The 13,647-nt window shown below is 38.1% G+C and overlaps 1 protein-coding gene and 20 non-coding genes across 22 annotated transcripts in view; all 21 read right to left on the minus strand.

The window, feature by feature from the left end:
* Window positions 1–7,827, minus strand: part of LOC117296838 — a 33,615-nt gene extending 25,788 nt beyond the window's left edge. The window contains exon 1 of one of the 2 annotated variants that reach the window (XR_004519800.1): window positions 7,675–7,821. The gene's annotated coding sequence lies outside the window, so the exon portion shown is untranslated. Of the gene's footprint in view, window positions 1–7,674 lie in introns of both variants that reach the window. The other variant, XM_033779915.1, reaches the window with a different exon arrangement.
* A 2,344-nt stretch (window positions 7,828–10,171) lies between these two features.
* On the minus strand, window positions 10,172–10,243 carry Trnah-gug. Its single transcript has one exon. It is a non-coding gene; the product is annotated as a tRNA-His (tRNA).
* A 105-nt stretch (window positions 10,244–10,348) lies between these two features.
* On the minus strand, window positions 10,349–10,420 carry Trnah-gug. The gene has a single exon. It is a non-coding gene; the product is annotated as a tRNA-His (tRNA).
* A 108-nt stretch (window positions 10,421–10,528) lies between these two features.
* On the minus strand, window positions 10,529–10,600 carry Trnah-gug. The gene has a single exon. It is a non-coding gene; the product is annotated as a tRNA-His (tRNA).
* A 106-nt stretch (window positions 10,601–10,706) lies between these two features.
* On the minus strand, window positions 10,707–10,778 carry Trnah-gug. Its single transcript has one exon. It is a non-coding gene; the product is annotated as a tRNA-His (tRNA).
* Window positions 10,779–10,883: 105 nt separating this feature from the next.
* Trnah-gug lies at window positions 10,884–10,955 on the minus strand. The gene has a single exon. It is a non-coding gene; the product is annotated as a tRNA-His (tRNA).
* Window positions 10,956–11,061: 106 nt separating this feature from the next.
* On the minus strand, window positions 11,062–11,133 carry Trnah-gug. The gene has a single exon. It is a non-coding gene; the product is annotated as a tRNA-His (tRNA).
* A 106-nt stretch (window positions 11,134–11,239) lies between these two features.
* Window positions 11,240–11,311, minus strand: Trnah-gug. Its single transcript has one exon. It is a non-coding gene; the product is annotated as a tRNA-His (tRNA).
* Window positions 11,312–11,417: 106 nt separating this feature from the next.
* Window positions 11,418–11,489, minus strand: Trnah-gug. Its single transcript has one exon. It is a non-coding gene; the product is annotated as a tRNA-His (tRNA).
* A 105-nt stretch (window positions 11,490–11,594) lies between these two features.
* Window positions 11,595–11,666, minus strand: Trnah-gug. The gene has a single exon. It is a non-coding gene; the product is annotated as a tRNA-His (tRNA).
* Window positions 11,667–11,771: 105 nt separating this feature from the next.
* On the minus strand, window positions 11,772–11,843 carry Trnah-gug. The gene has a single exon. It is a non-coding gene; the product is annotated as a tRNA-His (tRNA).
* A 105-nt stretch (window positions 11,844–11,948) lies between these two features.
* Window positions 11,949–12,020, minus strand: Trnah-gug. Its single transcript has one exon. It is a non-coding gene; the product is annotated as a tRNA-His (tRNA).
* Window positions 12,021–12,126: 106 nt separating this feature from the next.
* On the minus strand, window positions 12,127–12,198 carry Trnah-gug. The gene has a single exon. It is a non-coding gene; the product is annotated as a tRNA-His (tRNA).
* Window positions 12,199–12,304: 106 nt separating this feature from the next.
* On the minus strand, window positions 12,305–12,376 carry Trnah-gug. The gene has a single exon. It is a non-coding gene; the product is annotated as a tRNA-His (tRNA).
* A 106-nt stretch (window positions 12,377–12,482) lies between these two features.
* Window positions 12,483–12,554, minus strand: Trnah-gug. Its single transcript has one exon. It is a non-coding gene; the product is annotated as a tRNA-His (tRNA).
* Window positions 12,555–12,659: 105 nt separating this feature from the next.
* Window positions 12,660–12,731, minus strand: Trnah-gug. Its single transcript has one exon. It is a non-coding gene; the product is annotated as a tRNA-His (tRNA).
* Window positions 12,732–12,826: 95 nt separating this feature from the next.
* On the minus strand, window positions 12,827–12,898 carry Trnah-gug. The gene has a single exon. It is a non-coding gene; the product is annotated as a tRNA-His (tRNA).
* Window positions 12,899–13,004: 106 nt separating this feature from the next.
* On the minus strand, window positions 13,005–13,076 carry Trnah-gug. Its single transcript has one exon. It is a non-coding gene; the product is annotated as a tRNA-His (tRNA).
* A 96-nt stretch (window positions 13,077–13,172) lies between these two features.
* Trnah-gug lies at window positions 13,173–13,244 on the minus strand. Its single transcript has one exon. It is a non-coding gene; the product is annotated as a tRNA-His (tRNA).
* Window positions 13,245–13,349: 105 nt separating this feature from the next.
* On the minus strand, window positions 13,350–13,421 carry Trnah-gug. Its single transcript has one exon. It is a non-coding gene; the product is annotated as a tRNA-His (tRNA).
* A 104-nt stretch (window positions 13,422–13,525) lies between these two features.
* On the minus strand, window positions 13,526–13,597 carry Trnah-gug. Its single transcript has one exon. It is a non-coding gene; the product is annotated as a tRNA-His (tRNA).
* Window positions 13,598–13,647: the final 50 nt, after the last annotated feature.

Genomic DNA, 13,647 nt, shown 5'->3' on the forward strand with positions numbered 1-13,647 from the left:
GAATGGACTTATTTCAGGCATCGGTTTTAAGTATTCTGGTTATAGAAATTGGAAGTTAAAGGTATTATAACAGGATTTGTAGATCAGAACCAAAAAATTGCCAAATTCTTTCAGTGTTTGTGTTTGTGTTTAATGTGATCAACCACATCTAATAACATACAATGTGGTCTTAATCCGCTGAGTGGGCCAGGACAAGTAGTAAAACATCATGCACCGTTTTCAAAAAGGACTTCATTTAAGAGGCTTTTATAACATTTCGCATAAAAAATGGTTAGAGTCTACGAACTACCTAATCAGTATAAAGCTGTCAGATTAAAAATAAACCTTTATTTTTTTCACACTTGCAATCCTGTATAGTTATCAGGATAAACGCCATTAAAGTTGCGTTCGCGTGCCACTCCCCTCAGTTTTATCCTCTAATTTTCTGATAAAATCTCGATCGTAGACACTCAAGTTTCAGAATCTCTCACGGGACACATACAGAGAAGATGATAACATTGTTAATAAAAGAGTGCTGCATTTTTAAATATGGCTTATCGATCGTCGCTATTAGAGCCCACTTCCTCAGTGGACGCCGGGGTTCCTCTTTTTAATTGAGTGTGCCTTAATTCAAAGTGTCTTGGGTTTTGGTTGAAATTAACTTTTTCTCCCTTGAGTTTGCAGAGTCTTTTATTTAAATTATCAATAGATGTATGGGATGCACGTGACTATAGGGTTCTTAGGTGAAGTGTTCTGTACTCTAATATACCGAGTAGTTCAAACTATGTAATTTTTTTACCATCGTCTATTATAGGGTTAAATCATAATTGACTGTTGTTGGTATTGTGTTTGGGCTTTGTAAATATCAAAAGAGTTATGCATGTTTAAGGTATACTTTGCAGTGTGTGGATCATAAGAAAGATTAGTAAGCATGCTTGTACAATCATGTACAGCTACAATAACTATAGTGTGGTTTCGAACAGTGCTCGTCTTCTCCTAAATACGAGTCTGAAGACCAGCAGAGTTTACCGTTCGAAACGTCGAGACCACATCGCTGGAGGGTATTTGGTGCCGTTTCTTTTTAGAATCATCACGAGTTTACTGCACAGTTTTTCTCATGCATGTTTTGATGGGGTTGTTTTTCTTGTAGCGCCACACCCCGTTCCCACCCCCGCCCCCATACAAGCCCAAGCCATCGTGTTAAATTGTTTTGGGTTTTGTTTTGAATTGTGAGATGAGAGTCCTCCCCTTTTTCGTTCATATTGGCATTCTGCATGGAATCCTGTATAATTATATGCAACCGTTCCATACAGCATCCAGCATTGTTGTAGTACCAGAATGGTCTACAAATTAAAGCAATCATCAATAATTCAATTCGTCTGGCACGACCAACTCACAATAAGGTAAAGTTGTTTCCACACGGGAATCACGCGGAATTTTTCAATCCCACAAAAATAATTGAATTGATTGAGCATAACGGACTCGCTGGGTACTTGTTTTATATTTCATGGCAGGCTGTCTGGGGTCCCATGGTATGTTGAGAGGTGAGCCCTTCAAGTGGACACGGACTGTACTACATGGACCTACTTGAGTGCAGACTACACACGCACACGCACAAACAACATGTCGTAGTATGTTTACATTTGCATCCATTGTTCTTAAAGGGAAAGTTTACCTTTGGTTTTTGGAACCTCTTTATAAAAATGTTGCATATACAATACAAGAGAAAATAGCTGTGTTGCAAACTGCTTGCCAATCAAAAAGGACCTATGGTATAGTAAAATGCAAAAAGATAGTTAATGGCCTGATTTTTCGAAAATAGGAAGCAGAGTCTTTCTCGAAAGCTAAACTGATAATGTGAACATTTCATTTCAAAAGGTGGTCGTATTGAGATATCGCCAACAATCTGGAGCGATTATGTCAGCGCACGAAGAATAATCCGTATTGGACTACCAGATCTGACGGTTATTACTGTCAGTACGCTTCTAAGATTCACATTTTGGGTGATCAATTTAAAAACTCATAAATGTTTCCGTTATCACATTACTGCAAGTGAAATGATTCTCAACATGCTTTATACTATTGAACGCGGCTGTAGGCCTCGACTGATAAAGTTTGTACTTATTGCTTTAAATTTTAAGAGTGGGTACCACATATTTACCTTGTCCTTTTGAAAAGGGGACGCCACTTGCTCATTTTGTAAGTATACTTTATACAACCATTTCAGATTTTGTGCTCAGACAAACAAACACGATGATTAATTGAAACAATGGAACGTGTTAACGGTACTGGACACCTTTGGTAATTATCAAAGACCATTCTTCTTATTTGGTGTATCTCAACATACGCATAAAATAACAAACCGGTGAAAATTGGAAGTCAATTGGTGGTCGAAGTTGCGAGAGAATAATGGAAGAAAACACCCTTATTGCACATGTTGTGTGCTTTCAGATGCCTGAATTCGCGACCTCAGATCAGCTGAAGTCTCGAATTCAATTCGAATGTTTTTGTGTGAAATAACTTCTCAAAAACTATACGTTTCTTCAGAGGGAGCCGTTTCTCACAATGTTTTATACCGTCAACAGCTCTCCGCTGCTCGTTACCAACTTAGCTGTTATGCTAACAACTTTTTGGAGTAATTAACAAAATTGCATCATGGATAAATATTAATATTAACCGATCTGCGATAAGCAGCCTATTTCACTGTCACACAATAAATATAAAAGCAATTTTACCCCGTCTAATGTAAATTTCAATCAACTGTACTTTGAGGCATTCTTATTTAAATAGCTATTGTATTCAATTTGCATATGACATTCTTTTTAAGTCGGGCTAAATCGGTATCCAATTAATTAGCAGAGCAGGCGCAACTATGAATAATTAATTTATGCGAAAAACTGACGAGATATTGAAAGCTTTTCGAGTGGGTTGTTAATGGCTTTATTCTTTTAATCGCATGACAAAGGGACGTTAATATTTAACACGTCATGAAGTGCAAATTAATGACTGTTTTAAAGAGCTTTTTGCAAAATCACCTTTTGTTTGGGAAATGACGCAGAAGATCTATTTGTTTTGTTTTGATGGGTGAGAACAAACAAAAGTCGGTATTTTTTCGTGAACACAAACAAAAAAACCTACACAGTCACTCCTTTGTGTTACTTTGTGCTAATTCTCACTGGATTCATTGGTAATTATTCAAACACAAAGCCTGAGGGCTGTCCCCCCAATCTACTCCAACCCATTTAAAGATGCACTTTAGTATTTGATGAGTTTTTTTGGGCCATATTTTTGAGAGCTCTTCAGTCCATTTATCAATATCATTGTTTGTCGAGAAACAATTTCGGAGCCGTTGAAGGAGAGCTTCTAATCGTTTACCTCGAGGCTGTACTTATAATTGATTTACAAATTCGTCTTATGGCAAACACACAGTCGTCGACTCATCAATTAAGACATTCATATCTTTAATTGTTTTTTATTTTGAGGGTGAAACTCAACTATTATTTATAATGGTTTCCATTTTGAAAGTTATAGTACTTCACTGTAAATGGTTAATGCATTGGTAAACAATTTACCACTCTATTTGCGAGCTATAAACGAAAAGTACACACTTAAAAGCACTGGACACGTTTGGTAATTGTCAAAGACCAGTATTCTCACTTGGTTTATCCCATCATAATGCATAACATAACAAATCTATGGGAGTCTGGGCTCAATTGGTCATCAAATTTGCAATTATATATAAAAAAAATTAAAAAAACCTTGGTGCATTACTTTGTGTGCTTTCAAATGCATTATAAGGCTTCAGCGGAAATCTTTAAATTTTTGAGTGAACAATTTCCTCTTACCAAAAAACTACGTTACCTCAGAGGGAGCTGTTTCTCAATATTAAACAGCTCTCCAATGCTCGTTCCCAAGAAGTTTCTATATGCTATTGAGTAATTTCTAATAGTTACTAATTACTGCACTTATTATAGAACCCTTGCCCAAACAGCCCCAGTTCCCTTGCATTGTGCTTTCATCATCAGATGCTTGATAAATGCTTTACACTTGAAGCCTTTCTTAGCCTTGCTCAAGGCAGTCGAATTATTCACTCCGAAAAAAAAGACCGCCGCTGTATAAAAACTTACCCGTATTCACTGTGCGTAACATCGCACGACACGATGCCCCCGAACACTATCCGCATGACGGCCTCCGCATGCGGTTAGTGGTACGAGTGCGGATGACTTGTGTGCACAGTATTCGTACGATGTGACAGTGTGTATAAGGGTGGGTCATGCGGTGTGATCGCACGCACCACGCACAGGGTATACGGGTGGGTTTACAGCGGCGTCTTTTCGGAGCGAATAATGCGACTGCCTTGAGCAAGGCTAAGCCTTTCTCAGATTCAAAGTGTGGTTGAAACATTAAAACCTCTTTCTGAAATGTATAAGCACGATAAAAAGACTGGTTTGGCGTGGTCACCAGCACAGGTGCCAAATAGACCTTTTATTACGGTGTGGTCATCTTGATTTTACTCCATTCCAACTCATTGTAACCAAACTGAGGCTGGACGAAGTAATAGTCTGGTGCCATGCGCAATGCATATTAGCATGCATTACTGTTATTGGAAACAGGGAACCAAGATGGTGACAGCGTGATAACAGTCTATTCATGGAGAGGCCAATGATTTGCAAACAGGGGATAAATCTAACAACTTTGCCGCGCTTAGAACCTTTTTTTAGAACCACCCAGAATTATCAGCAGATTTCAATTGCTGTATAGATAGATGCTTCTCGGTTTGTAAGGACAGTGTTGATCAAAATGAGTATAGATTTTAATCATATTAGTCCTAAACGTTTGGTAATTACTCAACACATTAACTTAAACAGCTACCTGAGCGGAATGTTTTCAACAGAAATGGTATTTTTACTTGTTTATAATGCACTTGTTCACCATTTTAATGTAATTTTGATATGTGTACACTTCTAAACTTTTCGTAATTATCGATTAAAAAATTAGGCCCCTACCTAAAGGTTTTTTGAAAAACTAAAAACCCTTCTGCCGTTGAGAGCGGGCGTCAAAGGACAATGCCGCTGACGTCATTTGTGGGAGTTTGCTTTGTTATACATCCACGCTGCAACAAAGCGGCTTTATCTACTTATGACGTTTTGAGAGTGATTACGTAACGGGGCTTTTCGCAAATCTCGCAGAAAAGCTCTGGATAAGGGCATACAAAATGATTTGTTTTTTTACACAATTGAAACCTATTTATGATCATATGAATCGATTTCCTTATTCATCGAAAACATTTTAAGTGGAATTCAGCAAAGTTCACGACTTGACATTTTCGTTCAAGCAGGTCTTTAAAAACTGACTTGGTAACGAGCTGTTGATAGTATAAAACATTGTGAGAAACGGCTCCTTCTGGAGTAGCTCAGATTTTGAGAAAGAGGTAATTTGTCACTAAAGTAACAAAAGACTTCTATAGCTAGAAGTCTTTTATTCCTATCTGAAAGCTCACAAATTCGTCCAACAAGGGTGTTTTTTCTTTCATCATTTTCTCGCAACTTTGATGACCAATTTGAGCTCAAACTTCCACAGGCTTGTTATTTTATGCTTATGTTGGGATACACCAAGTGAGAACTTTGACAACTACCAAATGAGTTCAGTGTCCTTGAATGATCTCCATTGGGGCAAGACTGTCCACTTCAAACGAAATGCTATAACAGAACACAAGTTGTTTTCTTTTGCTGAAAAGTTTCCGCTACAATATTAAACCAAAGCGGCAGTGGGCGGCCAGACTGGAGTGCGATTCCTCTGACGATTGTCAACAATCTTAAAGGCACTGGACACGTTTGGTAATTGTCAAAGACCAGTATTCCCACTTGGTGTAGTCCAATAATATTATACACAAAATACAAAACCTGTGAACATTAATTGGACTCACTTTAATATCGCAGTTGCAAGAAAATAGGTGGTGCATAATAAAAAGGCTTCAGGCCTGACGTTTGACTGTTATAGTTTTAGTGAGAAATTACCTCTTTCTCAAAAACTACGTTACTTCAGAGGGAGCCGTTTCTCACAATGTTTTATACTATCAACATCTCTCCATTGCTCGTTACCAAGTAAAGTTTTATGCTAACAGTTGTTTTGAGTACTTATTACCAACAGTATCGATCCACTGCCTTTAACCTATACAATGAGCAACTTATGGTATCTGAAATAGCTCAGAAATCTGACAAGTTAGTTCTGTAGACAAGAGTGCATGCTGTAAAGCAGTTGCGCCTGGTTTAACACTTGTGCGCGGTGAAGTGTTCTGTGTTCTTTAACGTGTAAACTATCTTGTTAACAACCATCAAACCATATGAGCAAGGGAGCGTTTCTTGGTCTTTGGTCAAACTGGACACCTAATGCGGACACAAGTAACTCCGGTACGTTTTCAGCATGATACTAACATGTTTTTCCCTTCGTTTCTGATGGTTCTTATACGGGGCATGCATTTTACACGACACACGGGACCTACGGCTTTTCGTTCAGCCCGAAGGACGAAGCAATAATTGTTAAATGTCTTAGTTATAAGGACCTTGATGTCAAGACTGGAACTCGAACCAACACTCTGCTGATCAGAAACACAATGGCCCTATTTCTTAAAGGCTGTATGTAAGCACAAAAAAAACTTGCTAAACACAGAACAAAAGTATTGCTTAACAGAAATTGGTTACCAGCCAAAACTACATAAAGTTTACAATGCTGGGACTGGCAAGGACTGCTAAGCATTATTTCCTGCTAAGCAGCTTTATCGATTGGGCAAATATTATATAGTCTGGTGCGCAAGACTGCTCGGCGCAATAGTGACTTCCTCGGGTAATTCTAACCGCTGGGTTCGAATCAAACACGCGTCTAACGGCGGGCTTTGACCATCACGCCATTCTTTATTAAACTGTAGCCTGTTTTAGTTTGAAGTAAAAAAGTACAATAATAACAACTGCATTTCTATAGAGTCTAACACCTCCAAAAGAAAGTCTTTGTAGGCGCCTAGAGGAACACAAGATTATGTGTACGATGAATTGAACAGAAATGTTTTGAGAAGAGTCTTGAAACTTGAGATAGTTCAAGCTTGTTCGATGTGTAGAGGGAGATTTTTTTCGAAATGAGGTGCAGCAAATTGAAAACAACGTTGACCATATATTTCGATGTTGACAATAAAGTTAGTGTACACGGCTTGAAATCTTGTTACACATTTTGGCCTTGAAAATGTGAAAGCTTTTTGGTACCACTCAACTCAAGCAAATAAATTATTTTCTTGTCAATTAATTAATGTTTTTTTTTTGCAAGCACTCTTCTCCTCTCAGAAAACTTTATTGTATCTCGCTCAGTTTGTTTACTACATCAACACTATATCACAGATCATTTGCACACTAACAAAACAATAAGCAAATGCAATGGAAAGAATAAATATTCCAAACCGAATTATAACTTTTCTCTCAAACCACAGAGCAAGGAACAGCTCAAACCGAGGTTGGGAGGGTAATGGTCAGTGCTCCCTTTATTGGGATTATCTATTATTGCTTTGCCAAAAGGCGGACACGTTAGACAAGGACGGTGTCTGATATTGCTTCAAAGGGGTGATGCAAACTCGATTTACAGCCCTCTCTCTTTGTTGTTTTTTGTCCATTTCAAAACTGACTATTTAAAAGAAAAAAATGCTGGCCTTACCTTTTTTTGCGATGCAAAATGTCTACTCCTCAGTGGCTGTGACGTAGTTTGGAAGCTTCAAGAATCGTTTAGCTGCGTTGTCCGCTGTTTGAGATCGGGAGGTGGAATGTAATGCGATAGAGTGATATTCAGTGAGTGACATTGATATTGACTGTCTGTTGGTTCTATATAGGCTCGGTGTGTGATTGGGGGCCTTGAAGTGATACCGTCACACTTCGAGACCAATCAAAGAGAGCCACTCGGTCATGTGAGGTGGTTACCGCTGCGTCCCGACCAATGAGAGAGATTGACACTTTCGCTGATGAATAATCATGAAGCACAGAATGTGTGAGAGTTTACCTCTGCGCTTACGAGTTGATCTGCTGTCAGTGATTATGAATAAACATGAGATTGTGTGTAATCGTTACCACGTGATATTGTACGATGTATTCGCAACCACTGGCGCTATGCGGATAGGCGACTTGTGCAGGTCTATACATCATTAATAATCATGAGGAGATGGCAGTGATCGACCAATTAAGGTATTGACAATGCATAGCTGACCTGTCATAAAATAATTAATGATTTAATAAGTAGCTAAACAAAAAAGACTCTGGCAATTCAACCATGCATACAAAGCCTCATTTCTGCTCTGCCGTTAAGTGGCCTTTTCGAAATAAAACAAAAATAATGAATTTTCTGTTTTAGCCTTTGGTAGCTTATTTTTTAAATAAATAAAGTAGCTGGCGCCAATTACCTCGGGGAAACATCTTCAGAAATCCTGGTTTATCCACAAATTTCATCTCGTTTGCTTTATGAAGGAAAACAGAAGACTGTAGTCTACTGCCATTACATAGGCATAACTCACTATTATTATACCTTCCTATAAAGGATAAGGAATACTTAGTCAAGCTGCCTAAGCACTTCATGGCGTTATTATTCAATTAATTCATTCATTCTGGCTTACAAAAATAAATCCAATACAAAAACAAAATTGCGAAACAAAGAGTTACGAACTACAAAATCAAACAGAGTAGAGTTAATTTTATTTTTAATTCTATACATGCACACAGTTAAAGGCAGTGTACACTATTGGTAATTAGTCAAAATAGTTATTAGCATAAAACCTTACTTGGTAACGAGTAATGGGGAGCTGTTGATAGTATCAAACATTGTGAGAAACGGCTCCCTCTGAAGTAACGTAGTTTTCACTATTATCTCGCAACTTCGACGACCAATTGAGCTCAAATTTTCACTAGGTTTGTTATTTTATGCTTATGTTGAAGGTGAAGACAAGTCCAATACCAATAGTGTCCGGTGTCTTTAACCCTTTAGTCCCTGCACCGCCCGAGTTTGCTGAAATCCAGTTTCTCAAGACTCTTGCAGTAAATTACTGGAATCGTAGTTCAAATTTTAAAAGATAGCCATGGCTTAATGTGTATGCACAATTTTTTACCCTTTCGGTAATATTTGTATAAAAGTACAAGTTCTCATGGGAACAATAAATGCCTCTCGTTAAACGGCTACGGTAATTTTTACGGCGAATATGTTTGTGCACGGATAAAATGAACACAATAGCTTTTCAAGGCTTTTATCTTTTTTCAAGGCTTTTATCATCATTAGCTTCGACAAGTCAACTGTGAAGGGAGAATTAATAACGATCTATAACAACTAGATATATTACAAATGCGTAGACCTACTAATGACTATCGAGTTTTCTTTTAATATTCCTTTTTTTCTACAAACACAAGCTAGCGAGGTTTACTCGTACCACATAGAGGCGGCTGGGAGGTACAGTGGCTAAATGGTTAAATGTGTTAGCACTAAATACTCAGTGCTTTCCCGCGTTCTGTGAAAAAATACAGGCATATTACTCGATTGGGATTCCAACCCACGACCTTTTCAAGTATAGAGCAGTGTCTTACCAACTAGAAGATCGAGATTGCCCGGTGAGCAGTTCGAATCCTAAATTATGTAATGTTGCTCTATAAACGAATATTATTTAAAATAAGAATTATTTAAACTCACAATGCGATGCTTGTTGACATAGAGTGTGGTCATTAACGATTCGTAGGTTTGTTTTTACGTATAAATGCAAACGTTTCTTTAAACCCGTGGATAGGACAGATTAATTTTCTGAAGTGTATGATATCACACTGGTGGACTGAGCTAGTACGATTGGTACTTACTCAAAATAATTGTAAGCATAAAAGCTTATTGCGACCACGATCACGGTAAGCAACTTGACCGCACGGCTGACATTGTCTTCTTTTTGTAGGTTTAGTTTGTTAAATTGAATAAAGATTGTGTATTAAAAAAGGGAAAGTAAAATAAAGTTTGTGCCGTGACCAGGATTCGACTCTGGGTTATTGCGACCACAACGCAATGTCCTAACCACTAGACGATCACGGCAAACTACTTGACCGTACGGCTGGCATTGGTGTACTTTTTGTAGGTTTAGTTTATTTAATTGAAAACGGAATTTATATTCAAAAAAGGGAAATTAAAATAAAGTGTGTGCCATGACCAGGATTCGAACCTGGGTTATTGCGACCACAACGCAATGTCCTAACCACTAGACGATCACGGCAAACTACTTGACCGAACGGCTGACATTGGTGTACTTTTGTAGGTTTAGTTTATTTAATTGAAAACAGAATTTATATTCAAAAAAGGGAAATTAAAATAAAGTTTGTGCCGTGACCAGGATTCGAACCTGGGTTATTGCGACCACAACGCAATGTCCTAACCACTAGACGATCACGGCAAGCAACTTGACCGTACGGCTGTCGACACTGTCTACTTTTATAGCGTTTAGTTTGTTAATATGAATAAAGATGTTATATTAAAAAAAGGGAAAGTAAAATAAAGTTTGTGCCGTGACCAGGATTCGAACCTGGGTTATTGCGACCACAACGCAATGTCCTAACCACTAGACGATCACGGCAAACTACTTGACCGTACGGCTGTCACTGTCTACTTTTTAAAGGGTTTAGTTTGTTAAAACGAATAAATATGTTATATTAAAAGAAGGGAAATTAAAATAAAGTTTGTGCCATGACCAGGATTCGAACCTGGGTTATTGCGACCACAACGCAATGTCCTAACCACTAGACGATCACGGCAAGCAACTTGACCGTACAGCTGACATTGTCTACTTTTTTAGCGTTTAGTTTGTTAAAACGAATAAATATGTTATATTAAAAAAAGGGAAAGTAAAATAAAGTTTGTGCCGTGACCAGGATTCGAACCTGGGTTATTGCGACCACAACGCAATGTCCTAACCACTAGACGATCACGGCAAACTACTTGACCGTACGGCTGACACTGTCTACTTTTTAAAGGGTTTAGTTTGTTAAAACGAATAAATATGTTATATTAAAAAAAGGGAAAGTAAAATAAAGTTTGTGCCGTGACCAGGATTCGAACCTGGGTTATTGCGACCACAACGCAATGTCCTAACCACTAGACGATCATGACAAACTACTTGACCGAACGGCTGACATTGGTGTACTTTTTGTAGGTTTAGTTTATTTAATTGAAAACAGAATTTATATTCAAAAAAGGGAAATTAAAATAAAGTTTGTGCCGTGACCAGGATTCGAACCTGGGTTATTGCGACCACAACGCAATGTCCTAACCACTAGACGATCACGGCAAGCAAATTGACCGTACAGCTGACATTGTCTACTTTTTTTAGCGTTTAGTTTGTTAATATAAATAAAGATGTTATATTAAAAAAAGGGAAAGTAAAATAAAGTTTGTGCCGTGACCAGGATTCGAACCTGGGTTATTGCGACCACAACGCAATGTCCTAACCACTAGACGATCACGGCAAACTACTTGACCGTACGGCTGACACTGTCTACTTTTTAAAGGGTTTAGTTTGTTAAAACGAATAAATATGTTATATTAAAAGAAGGAAAGTAAAATCAAGTTTGTGCCGTGACCAGGATTCGAACCTGGGTTATTGCGACCACAACGCAATGTCCTAACCACTAGACGATCACGGCAAACTACTTGACCGTACGGCTGACATTGGTGTACTTTTTGTAGGTTTAGTTTATTTAATTGAAAACAGAATTTATATTCAAAAAGGGAAATTAAAATAAAGTTTGTGCCGTGACCAGGATTCGAACCTGGGTTATTGCGACCACAACGCAATGTCCTAACCACTAGACGATCACGGCAAGCAACTTGACCGTACAGCTGACATTGTCTACTTTTTTAGCGTTTAGTTTGTTAATATGAATAAAGATGTTATATTAAAAAAATGGAAAGTAAAATAAAGTTTGTGCCGTGACCAGGATTCGAACCTGGGTTATTGCGACCACAACGCAATGTCCTAACCACTTGACGATCACGGCAAACTACTTGACCGTACGGCTGACACTGTCTACTTTTTAAAGGGTTTAGTTTGTTAAAACGAATAAATATGTTATATTAAAAAAAGGGAAATTAAAATAAAGTTTGTGCCGTGACCAGGATTCGAACCTGGGTTATTGCGACCACAACGCAATGTCCTAACCACTAGACGATCACGGCAAGCAACTTGACCGTACGGCTGACATTGTCTACTTTTTAAAGGGTTTAGTTTGTTAATATGAATAAAGATGTTATATTAAAAAAAGGGAAAGTAAAGTCAAGTTTGTGCCGTGACCAGGATTCGAACCTAGGTTATTGCAACCACAACGCAATGTCCTAACCACTTGACGATCACGGCAAACTACTTGACCGTACGGCTGACACTGTCTACTTTTTAAAGGGTTTAGTTTGTTAAAACGAATAAATATGTTATATTAAAAAAAGGGAAATTAAAATAAAGTTTGTGCCGTGACCAGGATTCGAACCTGGGTTATTGCGACCACAACGCAATGTCCTAACCACTAGACGATCACGGCAAGCAACTTGACCGTACGGCTGACATTGTCTACTTTTTTAGCGTTTAGTTTGTTAATATGAATAAAGATGTTATATTAAAAAAAGGGAAAGTAAAGTCAAGTTTGTGCCGTGACCAGGATTCGAACCTAGGTTATTGCAACCACAACGCAATGTCCTAACCACTAGACGATCACGGCAAACTACTTGACCGTACGGCTGACATTGTCTACTTTTTAAAGGGTTTAGTTTGTTAAAACGAATATTAAAAAAAAGGAAAGTAAAATAAAGTTTGTGCCGTGACCAGGATTCGAAACTGGGTTATTGCGACCACAACGCAATGTCCTAACCACTAGACGATCACGGCAAACTACTTGACCGTACGGCTGACATTGTCTACTTTTTAAAGGGTTTAGTTTGTTAAAACGAATAAATATGTTATATTAAAAAAAAGGAAAGTAAAATAAAGTTAGTGCCGTGAACAGGATTCGAACCTGGGTTATTGCGACCACAACGCAATGTCCTAACCACTAGACGATCACGGCAAACTACTTGACTGTACGGCTGACATTGTCTACTTTTTAAAGGGTTTAGTTTGTTAAAACGAATATTTAAAAAAAAGGAAAGTAAAATAAAGTTTGTGCCGTGACCAGGATTCGAAACCGGGTTATTGCGACCACAACGCAATGTCCTAACCACTAGACGATCACGGCAAACTACTTGACCGTACGGCTGACATTGTCTACTTTTTAAAGGGTTTAGTTTGTTAAAACGAATAAATATGTTATATTAAAAGAAGGAAAGTAAAATCAAGATAGTGCCGTGACCAGGATTCGAACCTGGGTTATTGCGACCACAACGCAATGTCCTAACCACTAGACGATCACGGCAAGCTACTTGACCGTACGGCTGACATTAACTTCTTTTTGTAGGTTTAGTTTGTTAAAATGAAAACAGATTTAATATTAAAAAAGGGAAAGTAAAATAAAGTGTGTGCCGTGACCAGGATTCGAACCTGGGTTATTGCGACCACAACGCAATGTCCAAACCACTAGACGATCACGGCAAACAACTTGACCGTACGGTTGGTCTTCGTTTTGCAGGTTTAGTTTGTTT

This window comes from Asterias rubens, chromosome 11, assembly GCF_902459465.1.
Source record: "Asterias rubens chromosome 11, eAstRub1.3, whole genome shotgun sequence".
Classification (NCBI taxonomy): Eukaryota; Metazoa; Echinodermata; class Asteroidea; order Forcipulatida; family Asteriidae; genus Asterias; species Asterias rubens.